The sequence below is a fragment of the Piliocolobus tephrosceles genome, chromosome 3, assembly GCF_002776525.5.
Source record: "Piliocolobus tephrosceles isolate RC106 chromosome 3, ASM277652v3, whole genome shotgun sequence".
NCBI classification, from domain to species: Eukaryota; Metazoa; Chordata; class Mammalia; order Primates; family Cercopithecidae; genus Piliocolobus; species Piliocolobus tephrosceles.
Window position 1 is genome coordinate 123929025 of NC_045436.1, and position 14765 is coordinate 123943789.

Here is a 14765-nt window from a genome sequence, read left to right on the forward strand (position 1 = left end):
ACTTTGATTACATTTAAAAAACTGTACATTTTTACTCCATCACCCCACATTTTATGATTTATGTCACAAATTCTATTTTAAATTGTACAACTCTTAATGAATCATTGCAGTTATTTTTTAATCGTTTTTATCTCTTAACCTTCATATTTCAGACAGAAATGGTTTATGCACTGTTTTCATTTTACGAATTACTATGTTTTTCTTTCAGCTGAAATAATAAATAATTCCATTTAGTTCATTTAGTTTTGCTTTTCTTCCTTCCTTTTTTTTTTTTTTTTTTTTTTTTTTCTTTTTTTTTTTTTTTTTTTTTTTTTGACAGGCTCTTGCTCTGTCACCCAGGTTGGAGTACGATGGCACAGTCTTGGCTTACTGTAAACTCTGCCTCCAAGGTTCAAGCCATTATCATGCCTCAGCCTCCTGAGTAGCTGGAATTACAGGCATGTGCCACCACACCTGGCTAATTTTTGCATTTTTAGTAGAGACAGGGTTTTGCTAATTTGGCCAGGCTGGTCTTGAACTCCTGACTTCAAGTTATCTGTGTGCCTTGACCTCCCAAAGTGCTAGGATTATAGGCGTGAGCCACCATGCCAGACCCTTTAGTGTTTCTAAAAAGACAGGTCTGTTGGTGATAAATTCCCTCTGATTTTGTTTGTCTGGGGACATCTTTATCTCTCCTTATTTCTGAAGAATAGTTTTCCTGGTTGAAATATTCTTGATTTACAGTTTAAGTGCAACACCTTGAATATATTATTCCATGCTCTCTTGGCATGCAGAATTTCTTCTGAGAAATCTGCTGTTAGCATTATTACAACTCTTTTATATGTGATTTGCATATTTTCTCTTGCTGCTTTCAGGATCCTCCCTTTGTCTTTGGTTTTTGACAATATGCCTTAGTGTAGTCTTTGAATTGAAACTGTTTGGAAACTTTTATCTTATGGTAACTGGATTTTTATACACTTCCCCAGATTTGGAAAGTTTTCTGCTATGATTTTTTGAAATAAGCTTTATGCACTTTCGTTCTTTTCTTCTTTTAGAATTCCTGTAAGTTGAATATTTGTTCTTTCGATGCTGTCCCACAGATTCCATGAGCTTTCTTTATTCCTTTTTATTTTTCTTCCTCTGACTGTATATATTTCAAGAAACTGTCATTTAGTTCAGAGATTCTTTCTTTTGCTTTTTAATGTCTTATGTTTCTACCATTGCTTGTACCCAAAATATGCAAAGCTCCAGTAAATGATTTTTTTTTTTTTTTTTTTTAAGAAAGGCTCCTCAAAGAAAAAGTGTAAACTCTCGTTGATTTCCTTCCTTTGTGGAGTGAATTGCCTGCTATAGAAATTAAGGGGTGTTTTGTGAGTTGCCCAGCTTTCTTGAGGATCTCTCCATTTCTACAGTTCTTCCTCCCATAAACTCTTTGTTGAAAGGTGTCAAAGGTCTATCAGAGATGCACTGAAGTCAGGACAAACAGTGGCATTCTGCTAGCAATCAGCCAATCTGGAGTTCACTCCCACTGCCTATTGATTAAGGCCTGGAAAGCTGGGATGATTGTGTGCTTTCAGCACAATGCAGGCTGGTCTGACCACCCCTCAGCCCTGGCCAGTGGGAGGATAATGGGCACAGGCTATAGCAGGCTTGAGGTAAGTGCTGGCTCTCAGTGCAAAGACAAAGAAGGGCAAGTCCTGTTTAACTGGGATGGCTCTGCTACTCCCCATGCTGTCCACATGACTCTCCAGGCCTTTTTTTCTCTCTGTCTGGGTCACTCCATATTCAAGAGGTGAAAAGGTTGGACCGGCACTTGGACTGCTTATGATTAGGCATAGGCTTATTGGCAGTGGAAGGAACATCAAGCCAAAGTTCCTTCTGGCTGGTGCTGGGAGTTGATGGGACAGAGAAGAAATAGATCCTTGTAACAAGCAACAATCTTCTGATTAATGTCCTGGAAGACCCTCTCCACTTTTAGCCCGTGTGTAGCACACATCTCATAGTACACGCACTGCTTTAGGTCATTAGAGAGCTTCCTCACCCTGGTGTCATCAATGACCTTTGGGTTAGTGGAATTTATGGCATCCTGGGTTCCCATCAGAACTAGAAGAATCTCCCTTGTGTTCCGATAGCTGGCCATTCAACTGTAGTAGTGCTAAACAGTCTGCAAACTTACCTCATTCTCCAAGGTGCGGAAAAACATAACAGCATCCACCTGCATGCAAACTACTCCTTCTAGGGGCCCCTCTTCATCTCTAATGAGCAGCAGATAGCCCTAGAAGTCAACATCAGTCTCTTTCTTAAAATTGCCACCTTCGGGAAACTCCACCTGGACATATGTGCCCATCAGGTACTAGTGTGATAGGAAGTACTAGTTTATATTCTTTAACAAACTGGAAACAGGTTTCTACCTTTAACACTCTATTTTACATTTTCACTTCATTCTATTTTTTTTATTTCCAGAATTTCTGTTTGTTCCAGAAATTCAGGAAATTATCTATCTATCTATCTATCTATCTATCTATCTATCTATCTATCTATCTATCTAATCTATCTATCCATCCATCTATATATTCTCTTGTTAATTTCTAAACTTAGAACTTTTTGTAATTTTGTTGAATCATCCATCTTTCAGCATTTTTAAAAAAGTTTGTTGTGTTTTTAAAAAACAATTATTAAAACATTTATCAGGCGCTTATATAGTGTCATTTCTTTGGAGAAAGATACTGCGAATTATTGTGTTATTTTGGTGGTGTTATGTTTCTTTGTGTGTGTGTGTATGTGTGTGTTTTTCTTCGTGGATTTGTGTTGCCTTATTTTGATGTCTGCCATTTTACAGGCTAGTTTTTTCCAAGGAAAGACCTTCCCCTTTGGTGTGGATGGATGCAAGGGCACTTGTTAGATATGTTGTGGGGCTTCTGGCACCTGTGTGGACACAGGTGTAGTCTTTGTGTAGCTCTGTCAGTAGAGGCTGGTATTGATGAAGATTGCAGGGATCTTTAGGCACCAATGCTGTGGATGTCTTCAGTGGCAGCAAGGGTTGTTGGGGTCTTTAGTGGCAGTGGCTTCTGACATCCTCCCAATCAATTATTCTCCCACTGGGAAAGTTGTGACTGATGTGGCCCCTCTTGGCATTGGGTCTCACTTACGGGTTCACTCCTGGTGGCAGTAGCACCTGGTGTCTTTGATGAGTGGTGTCCATTGAGTAGCCACACAGCTGAGGCCTGAAGTATAGGCATTCATGGAAGACTGTAACTCTGGAGAGCCAGGTCTGTATTGGCACTGACGTCTAGGACACAGGCATCTCTCCTACTGCACTGGTAGCAGTATGCAAAACACGGATGTTTGTGAAGTAATGAGGGAGCCAAGAACAGGAACTCAGGCATGAGCAGTATTAGAAAGGGTCTGGTGTCCAGGCAGGAACTAGTTTTAATGGAAACTGAGCTGGTGCCTGGAGTTTGGCACATGCAGCAAGAACTTCTCTCCAGAACACATAGTGCAAACTAGCGTGCTATGACAATGGCCCTGGTGTCTGAGAGATAGGTTGGTTCACTACAGACACAGAGCCTAGTTTGATAGTGTGGGCACTCTCATTGTAGCCATGGCTCCAAGGCTGGAGGACTCATGGGTTTGGGAGAGGTTTATTTTTCAAAGCAGCTCAACGGTGGCCACTCCTTGGGTAGGCGAGGACTTATGTAGCCATATCTCTATCTCTGGGGTTTTCTGGTAGAAATGACTGTTGGTTACCTTCATGGCAAAAGATGCCAGTGTCCTTTGTGGAGCAGGCCACTGAGGACCACAATGATTCCTACTGTATGACTGATACCAATAGCTTTTGCCTTTCTTCTTTGCTCCTAGCTTTCTCCTGGTGTCTAAGGTATGTGAATCTCTCCTGCAATCCTTTCTATGTAGATGTTCTCCAGTTTTTAACCGTACTGTGTTGCTGCAGATTTTAATGGATCCTTGAGCACTCTCTGGACTATTTTGATATTTGGATAGCAGTCTATATTTGTTCTTATGTGGTGGGGTTGAGGGCTGGTACTTTGCCATCTTGGCGATAACATTCTTCTAGGTCCCTGTTTGACATTTTCTAATGAATATTGTCTTATATGTATATATGCCTGTGCCTCTGGGCATGCACAAATATTTAATTCAGTTTTTACTTTACCCTTACCTTAAAACTCCTATATTAATTTAATGTTCAGGTTTATTTCATAATTGCTCAAATTATAATATAGAAATTAATATGATATAATATTCTATAATATATTTTAATTATATAGAAAATATGTATTTACTAGGTAAACATTAAGTTATTTACATGCATTATTTCATTTAGTCAAAAAATTGAATTCATTAGGTAAAATTTCACAGGAAAAAAAGCCTGGAGTTTAGAGAGTTTTTCTTTCTTTTTTTTCTTCACATCTAAACAGTTAATATTGGAGATGGTATTCAAATATAGGCCATTATACCTAAATAAATATTTTCACTAAATTGAATGAAAAGCTCCTATTACCCATTATATATTAAAATAATTAAGAATGCAATGGTAGGGGAATATTAAGTTGTTTGAAAATATCCAGCACTGAAAAAATTTTACTTCAACTTTTTTTGATTTCTACATCCTCTTACTAAGAGATATTTCACACATCATACACACACACACACACACAGACACACACACACACGGTTTTGATATGCAAATTAGATTTAGAACATCCTCCTTAAAGATTTACAATGGAAATAAGCGTATTGAAGGACTGTTAGGAGACAATTCTCCATCGACTATTGTATTTCTGAATGTCTTCTGAGTGGAGACACAAGATGGTCTTTAATGTGGACTATCTTTTCAAATACATTATTATAGTGAACAGCTTGAGAAATAGTTATACTATCTTCCTCTGGAGCAAATGTAAGGCATACATGCTATTCAACATAATACTTCTTCAATAAAGAAAAAGCATGCTTACTGTCCATTATAAGAAATTTGGGTTTCCTAAACTTAAGGCTCTTCTATTGTAATGCAACGTGCTGCATGTGCTGGCTGCCTCTGGGCATATTCACGTTGCTTCTGTGAAACATAAGAGCGACGACAACTATCAAAAATATGCCGACCCTCATGCTGCCTGGTGGGCCATGAATAATAAAATAATTTGTCTTTGACCCAGGACTTGTATGACTTTTGTCAGCATCCATGAAACTGTGGTAAGTTAACTCGTTAGCTTGCAAGTGGGATAAAACCTCAGACTTCCCATTTTTTGAAAATATTCTAAGTTCTTCAGTCAGTCATGATTTACATTATTTAAATAAACATTTACAAATGTCTTCATGAAACATTTTTTAACATGTAGGTTTATTAGTATACCACAAACTCATTGTATAATAAATAGTGGGATATTCTGATCTAATACAGGTAAGTAGCATATTTTTGACTGCTTGATCTTCCAAAATGCAATTTTATATGATAAAGTTCTCAGGTAAATATACAAAATTTCTGTCGTTTTGATAAACTCAGGTTTTCCATGATCACGTGGCATAGAATATATACCAGTAAATGTCCCAAACATGGTTGATAGTTTTAGTTGAGCTAATCATTTACCATAGGGAACACATTCCCATTTTTTTCTTTCCTGATAACTGGCAAAACAGAACACTGTTGCCATGGAAATATAGGCTGTGATATATATTTATAGGAAGGAAGGTGAAACAACAAGTAACAGAAACATGTAGTTGAAGAAAGCAGAATGATGACTGAAATGAAAATTGCACCTGAAGATATTTAGTGTGCTAAATTCAGGTTTGTGATTTTCACAATTAAGGAATACATTTCATTGAAAAATACAAGAAATTTTATTTATGAGCTAGTACTTACTAGCTATTATAATTTTTATATGAGATTCTATTTTATTTATAAATGCCAATAATATTTTGAATTTATAACCTATCTACACAGTGAAAAGCTATAAGCAAAAATCAATAATAAAGTGTTTTGCTACCAACCTCTGTTCATTACATTTTCTTAATTACTGCTATGAAACTGTTCCTATCACATGAGGTAAACACTTTTGTCAGGTGAAATAAAACACAGTGAAATAAGCTGGGAGAAATTCTTTCAAAATTAGGGGCTTCTCTAAAAATGTGACAGTTTTCTTGGTGGTGAAGCTATGACAGCTATGTGAAAAGATAGAATCATTTTGGTTTTGAAATTGCCTGTCACTCAATACTCTTGTCCCTTATTAGCAAAACTTTGATTCTTCTCTTATTTTTAATGTCCCAAAGTATTACAGTACTGTTTAATAATATTTTAAAATTCCAAATTAAAAAATAAATGGACAGTTTTCTTAAGTTTATCCTTTTATTATAAAGCATATTTCAAAGGATACAGATAATAGCCAGATGGAAGAGATGCCTAAGTGAGGTAGGGGGAAGGGTTGTGGAGCTTCTGTGCCCTCTTAAGTGCTGCTATCCTCCAGGGACCTCTATGAGTTCAGCTATCCAGAAGTTCTCCTTTTGAGTTTTTATGGAGGATTCATTAGATTGGCATGATTGATTATATCATTGACCATTGGCGATCAGCTTAACCTGCAGCCCCTCCCACCTCCCTGGAGGTTGAGGGGTGAGGCTGAAAGTTCCAACCCTCTGATCACATGATTAGTTTACTTAACATGCCACAGCAATATACTTTACTTTTCTGAATATTCTTAAAATACATGATTTGCTCAAAGATTTACTTTTGTACCCAACTGTCTCCAAAAATGTCAGAAGGACTTCACAAATGTCTGGGGAAAGTAAAATTACCTTAAAATGATTTTGAATAGAATTTTCCAAGTTCCATATTATCCTACGTATATTAAAGACAATTTTTTACAGGTTTGTTTTTGTTGCTCATTTCAAATGGTGTTACTTCTCGGATGATTTACAACTACAGACATAGCTCTTTCTACCTCACTTTATTTTACCAGATTCTTGGGTTCTGGAGATTCTCCCCAGTCTACCCAACAAACACCACGAATAAAAATGAAATGTTTCAAATCTGAACACTGGAAAACTACGAGGGTTAAAGTTAAGTGCATTCTTCATTTAATGGGCATTTGTGGGTTGAATTTTCTCAAAATATTATCCTAAATATATTTGTGAATATAAATGTAATTTGTGTGCATAGTGGAAAATTTACATGATCAAGAAATGTTAAAGGCACAAATAAAAATCAGACATCAATACCACTCAGATAAAATACTTTTTGGTATTTGGTATGAATAAACAAACAAATAACTGAGAAAATAAAACAAATGTTGTATTTTGTTTTTGTTTAAATGCTGATTTTTTTTTTTTTTTGTATCTAGACAAAAGTGGGGAATAATTCAAGATTGATTATTTTATAAAATTTCAGACTCCTTATTTTAAAAAGTTTATTTAACAATCTCCATTGTTTAGTTGAAGAAAAATGAGGACTTATTTTATTTTAAGTCCGTTTTAATTGAAGATTCAGGTGGTACATTGCAGGTTTGTTTCACGGGTATACTGTGTCGTGCTGAGGTTCGTGGTATGATTGATTCTAGTCCCTACTTATAAGTGAGATATGCAGTATTTGATTTTTTGTACCTATATCAATTCACTGAAGAGAATGGCCTCTAGCTGCAACCATATTACTGCAAAGAACATGATTTCATTTTTTTATTGTGTAATATTTGATGGTGTATATATACCACATTTTCTTTATCCAATCCACCATTGATGAACACCTAGGTTGATTCCATGCCTTTGTTTTTGTGGATAGTGCTGTGATGAACAAACAAGTGCATGTGTCTTTTTGGTAGAATAGTTTATTTTCTTTTGGATATATACCCAGTAATAGGATTATTGGATTGAACAGTAGTTTTATTTTAAGTTCTTTGATAAATCTTCAAATTGTTTTCCACAATGTCTGAACCAATTTACATCCCCACCAACTGTGTACAAGCTTCCTCTTTTCTCCACATCATTGTCAGCATCTGTTTTGTTTGTTTGTTTGCTTATTTTTAATAATCACCATTCTGACTTGTGTGCGATGGTATTGCATTGTGGTTTTGACTTACATTTCTCTGATGATTAGTGATGTTAGTGATGTTGAGCGTTTTTTTCATATGCTTGTTGGTTGCTTGTAAGTCTTCTTGTGAGAAGTGTCTGTTGAGTATCTTGCCCACTTTTTAATGGGGTTATTTGTTTTTTGCTTGTTGAGTTAAGTTCCTTATAGATTCTGGATATTAGACTTCTTTCAAATGAATAGTTTGTGAATAATTTCTCCCATTCTGTAGATTTTATGTTACTCTGTCATTAGGTTTTTCTGGATGTGCAGAAGCTCTTTAGTTGACTTAAATCCCACTTGTCAAATTCCTTTTCATTGCAATCACTTTTGAGAACTTAGTCATAAATTATTCCCCAGGACCAATGTCCAGAATGGTGTTTCTGGGTTTTATTCTAGAATTCGTAGTTTGAGAATTTATATTTAAACCTTTAATTGATCTTGAGTTAATTTTTGTATAAGGTAAAAGGTCAGAGTTCAGTTTCATTCTTCTGAATATGGCTAGCCAGTTAACTCAGTAAACCCAGTAAACCCTATTTAATAAATAATTTAATAATAATTACTTATTAAATAGAGGGTCCTTTCCACATTGCTTATTTTTGTGAACGTTGTCAAAGATCAGTTGGTTGTAGACATGAGGCTTCATTTCTGAGTTCTCCATCCTGTCCCATTGGTTTCTGTGTCATTTTTTACCAGTCCCATGCCGTTTCGGTTATTGTAACTTTATAATATAGTTAGAACTCAGGTAATGTAATGCCTCCCATTTTATTCGGGCTCTTCTTTGGTTCCATCTAAATTATAAAATAGTTCTTTTCTAAATCTATTGAAATGATGCCCTGTAGTTTGACATTGGTATTTTGATAGGAATAGCATTGAATCTGGACATTGAGGTGTATGGTATAACCATTTTAACAATATTAATTATTCTGACCCAAGAGCATAAAACATTTTTCCATTTTTTTGTGTCATCTATGATTTCTTTCAATTGTGTTTTGTGGTACTTTTTGTAGAGATCTTCACCTTCTTGGTTACATTTATTCCCAGGTGGTTTTTTTTTGTGGTGTGTGTGGCTAATGTAATTAGGATTTGGCTCAGCCTAAACATTCCTAGTTCACAGAATGTACTAATTTTTGTACATTTTGTTTATTAATTTTTTTATCCCAAAACTTTACTGAAGTTATTTATTACTGCCCTTTGGCATAGTCTTTAGGATTTTCTAGATATAGAATAATATTGTCAGCAAGAAGAGAAGTTTGACTTATTCTTTTCCCATTTTGATGCTTTTTATTTCTTCCTCCTGCCTGTCTGCTCTGGCTAGGAATTACAGTACTATGTTAAATAGGAATGGTAAGAGATCCTTTTCTTATTCTAATTCTTAAGGAGAAAGCTATCAGCATTTGCCCACTCAGTGTGATGTTGGCTGTGACTTAGATGGCTCTTAGTATTTTGACATAAGTGAAATGAGAACTTTTTGCTTTGTTTTTTTTCTAGTTTTTCATGTCGCAAAATTTTATCATCACACTATTGACAGATAAGAAGTCTTCACTTTTGCTCATCATTTTGGGCACTTGTGCTTGACATAAATCATGCCAAAACTTTCATATAGACTTACTAGTTTCTTTTTCAGCCATCATTTAAGGAGCATTCCATACTATAAAAACGTTGTATTTTCTTATTCCTTGGTTAGAAGGAAAAACACATAGTTTAAAAAATTTGCATGACTGAATTAGATTGAATATTATTCATATGTTTATTGGCCTTTATGTTTATTTTATGTGAAAAGGTGATTACATATAAAGAAACTATGTGTGTATTTATTGATGTGTAAAACTTACATGTCAATATGTTTAAATCTATGCCTGTCCTATTTACTACAAAGTGTGTTTTCAATTTGTCATTTGTCTATCTGCTTTTTGACTGTATATAAATTTTTATGAAGTCACATGTGTCAGTGATATTCTTTAGAACTTTTCATATAGTCTCCTCTAAACTAAATCAGTTAGAGAGAGAAAGAATTTCAGGTAGAGAGAATTAAGTTAATAAATCTGGTTCTTTACAATATGGCAACATTGGTGTATGTAATATGGCTTTATTCCAATATATTTCTAATCTTTCACTCTAACTTCTCAATCCTGCAAAGGAAACCATTCTGATATGTGTCATGTATATATGTATTTCTGTTATATGCTGTGTGATATATATGTACATAAAACTATATATAGTATATGTATTATATGTAACTTTAGGGAAATCACACTATAAACCTGAGTTTATTAATTCCTTGTGTTCACACAGCACTCTAAATGTAGTTTCTATCATAATTAAGTAGATTCTAATTTCTGCATAGTATTCTTTAATATACATTCAACATATTTTACTTATCCATTTCCCCAATTAAGGTCACACAGATTGCCTCCAATACCTCACAGCCTCAAACAATGAGGTGAACGTCATTGTATGTATATCTTTATGGATATGTGTGAGAATTTCCTAGGCCTCAATAAATACCAGCAAGAAAATCTGAAACAAAGAATACATTTGTATCTAATTTGGCTAAATATTGCTGGATTGTTCTCCATCATGAACACACTAATCTACACTTCCAACTTTAGTAGACAAAATTCCTGAATACCAAATATCTGCCTACACTTATCAGATTTTTTTATTTTTGTTAATTTTCAGAAGCAAAGTTATATTCTGTTTTTGTTTTATCTCATTGCTCTAATTTCTAATGAGTTTGACTATTTCTTTCCATGGTTATTTGCCTTTTGGTTGTCCCTGTCTGTGAATCTGTTTATATCTTTGTTTATTTTTCCATTGAGAGTCTTCTCCCACAGCTTCCCTTTGTTGTGCCAATGTTCAGGAGTTTCTTTAACTTCCTTGTTTATTATAAACATTGTAAATATCTTTTAAAACTTGTGTTCTTTTTATTTTCTTTGTATTTTATGATATTTATTGAATATTAAGAGTCTTAATTTTGCCATTATCATAATAATCAGCTTTCTGCCTTATGATTTTTGATTTGGAGTTTACTCAAATCTTTTCATTACTTAGTTTACAAGTATGTTTTTACATAGTTGAATAACTTTATTACAAGTTTTTTTTTTTTTATCTATTGAGGTAACAGTATGTTTTTGGTCTTTGATGTACTAACAATAAATTACATGGAAGTATGTTGTATGTTGAATGATCTTTGTATTTCTGAGATAAAAGGTACTTTGTCATGAAATATTACTTTTTTATATATTGTTATAATGTGTTAGTTAATATTTGATTTCTCTCTTAATTATGTATACTTATAATTTTATTTAAATTTTCTTATAATTTTTTTGAAAAAATAGCAAATGCATGAAATCAGTTGGAAATATTTTTCAGAGTCCAGTTGTGATTTTTTTAAGTTGGGTAAGCAATTACTTAAATTTTTCCAATGTATTTAATTGTAGTAATTGTATGAATAAATATTTAATTCTCCTGAATTGATCTTATAATATGTTGAGTTAAATTTTTTTAGATAGTCAAAATTTATGTCTACATTTTTGAAGGAATGCATGGCTTTTTATTCATTAGTGATGCTTCCTTTATTAGGTATTGAGATCTTAAAGATCCTAGAGATTATTTCGGGTCTCTATGTGTATTGTTCCATTAATCTGTCTGTTGATTTTAGCACCAGTATTACAGTCATTTTCAAAAATGTTGCATAGATGCTGTTTTACTGTCTGACATATCTAAAATATTTTAAATTGTCCTAACTGCAAAATAAGTTAGTTGTGATACACATTATTTTCTTCATAATTTAAAGTGTTTAAGCATTATTTCACTGGCTTGATACATGTACTAATAACAAGAATTTCAAGATGTTTCTACTAAACTTAAAAATGATTATATAATGCTCAACAAAAATATGTATTTTCAGTTATTCTAATCAAATTTTCAGAATCATTGTGTTTTGTTTTAGGTTGACAATATTGTCTTTCCTTGAAAGTTATCTTTTCTTGGCTTGTGTTAACACTCAAACTTCATGTCTTTTCTGTTGTTTCTTCAAATAACTTCTCAACTTCTTCTAGGTCCTGCTACAGATTGACTGTTCACATTCTCCAAAAAATTAACTGCTGAAATCTTAAATCCTAATTTGATGGCATTAGGAAGTGGAGTCATTGGAGGTGATGAGGTCATGAGAGCAGATCCCTCATGAATGGCATTAGTGCCCATATAAAAGAGCCCTCAGAGAACTCCCTCATCCATTTCACCATTTGAAGACACAGCAAGAAGATGGTAATCAATAAACTAGAAAGTCAGCCCTCATCATACATTGAATCGACTGGCACCTTGATCTTGGACTTTTCAGCCTTCAGAACTGTGAGGAATAAATTTCTGTTGTTTACAAGCTCCCACCTTATGGCATTTTGTTACTGCAACATGAACAAACTAATACAGTCTCTTTCTTGGCCCCTTCTTCAGTGTTACTGTTTCTCTGCAGTGCTTAATCACTGGTCCTTCTCAGCCTACACTGTTTTTTTCAGTGATCATATTTAGTCCCATACTATCAGTTACATATGACTATTATTTAGTAATTTTTATAAACAATTCAGAACACTCTTTTGATGTCAAGTTATATACCCAGATCTCTGTCTCACACAAAACTTGAAATCTTGTAGAAAACTGATTTTGTAATCTCCTTCCTACTTCAGAACAATAGCAACACAGAAATCCCCCTTCTTTTTCACAGTTCCCTATCTCAATCCAATCCACCTAGTTACTAGTTCATCCTGGAATATCATCAGTATCATCTATGATGCTTCCCTTTTCTTTACCACTCAAGATCCTTTCAAATACCACGTATTGCTAATTCCATCTTAAAAAACATTTAATATGCCCATATTTTTCAGTCTACCTTTAAGAACCTCATTTTTTTTTTTTTTTTTTTTTTTGCTTGGGCTACCATAATACTGTTCTGGGAGGTTTTCCCATATATATGCTAGTTTCACTCTGCTCCACGTAGCTTTGGGAATATATTGAGGATGCAAATTTGATTGCTTTACACTAACGCCCAAAACTCTGCCCTATAGTTTTGCTATATAGTTTGAATATTTTATTATGTATCTTTTTTTTTTCCTGAATAAGAAGGTGTTTATAATATCATGATTTATTATTAGCCAACAGAGAGATCACATGAGTTTCCTTTGGCTTTTCTTCTGGAAAATGTGTGAAATACTCTATCTTTAATACTCATAATTGGAGAACAGACATAGCATCCATTAAGACTCCTAGAATCTAATGATTATATATCCTATGTAGTTCTGGTGAAGTGAAAGAACCATCTCTATTTTTCCTTGCTTAATCCTTTGAAATTATTCATTAATGGGATATACAAACAAAAAAATATACTTATCAGCATATCTTATTCCTTTTACAATCATTGTGTCTTTATTTTCTTTAAGGATTAAACTTCTGGGATTTTAATCTCAAAACAATGTCTTTTTCAGTCCTCCGACCCAAGAAAAGTTGGCATGGTTGTCTCTCTGTGTGCTGCTCTGTGGGTCATTGTTTTTTGTTTCTTGTCTCTTCAGCAAGTAGTTATGGAGAGGTAGACTGAGAAGTTTCTGGTTTTCTAGTTATTATAAAAAACTTAAGGCCAGGTGCGGTGGCTCATGCCTGCAATCTTAACACTTTGGGAGGCCGAAGCGGGTGGATCACTTGAGGTTCAAGAGTTCGAGACCAGTCTGGACAACATGGTGAAATCCTGTCTCTACTGAAAATACACAACTTAGCCGGGCATGGTCGTGGGCACCTGTAATCCAAACTACTTGGAAGGCAGAGGCAAGAGAATCTCTTGAACCCGTGAGGTGAAGAATGCAGTGAGCCAAGATCACACCATTGCGCTCCAGCCTGGGCAAGGAGAGTTAAACTCCATCTCAAAATAAATAAATAAAATAAATAAAATAAATAAATAAATAAATAAATAAATAAATAAATAAATAAATAAAATAACCCAACAGAAAACTATCCAAATATCATTAGCAGGTTGTTAATAGAAAAGTAATTACAAATATCCAGTAAAATATGAAAAAGATTATCACACTCATCTTTAGATAACTAGACATTTAAAGTATAGATAGCATTTTTTTTCTTTACCAAGTAGCTTGAGAGACTCTTCAAAAGTTTGATCCAATCGTCTTTTTACCATTCTTGTGAATTTGAAAGTCCTTATCAACTATCTGGTAGAGAAACATATTATGACATATAAAAATGTTAAATATACTTCTTTAAACAGAACCTCAACTTCTATTATTTATACTTGTTATACTAATCTAAATATGTAAACATACATATATGTAAATACTTTCACTTTTTCAGTTATTAAGTGATACAATAATCATATTTTAGAAGATATTTTGAATAAAATACAACTATTGCTTTACGGAAGCTATCAAAACTTAAAATCCACCACCCTGAATATATCAATTACATATAAGCTGTCCATTCAGAATTGTCATATAGGAGTGTGTAGTGCTATTAGACCTGAAAGGCACTGAAGAGAAGCTATACATTCTTTCAAGAGTCTGGCCTTCCTCATCATAGCAGCTGTCGGATATCAGCCTTCCTATTAAACAATTACTTCTGTTAAAGAACTGTCAGAGACACTGGTCATCATGTAACCTTTTTCTTTTTTTTTTTTCTTTTTTTTTTTTTTTTTTTTTATTATACTTTAAGTTCTAGGGTACAT

The 14765-nt window shown here is 34.0% G+C and overlaps 1 pseudogene; it reads right to left on the minus strand.

The window, feature by feature from the left end:
* Positions 1–1552: 1552 nt before the first annotated feature.
* LOC111528429 lies at positions 1553–4029 on the minus strand (annotated as a pseudogene).
* Positions 4030–14765: the final 10736 nt, after the last annotated feature.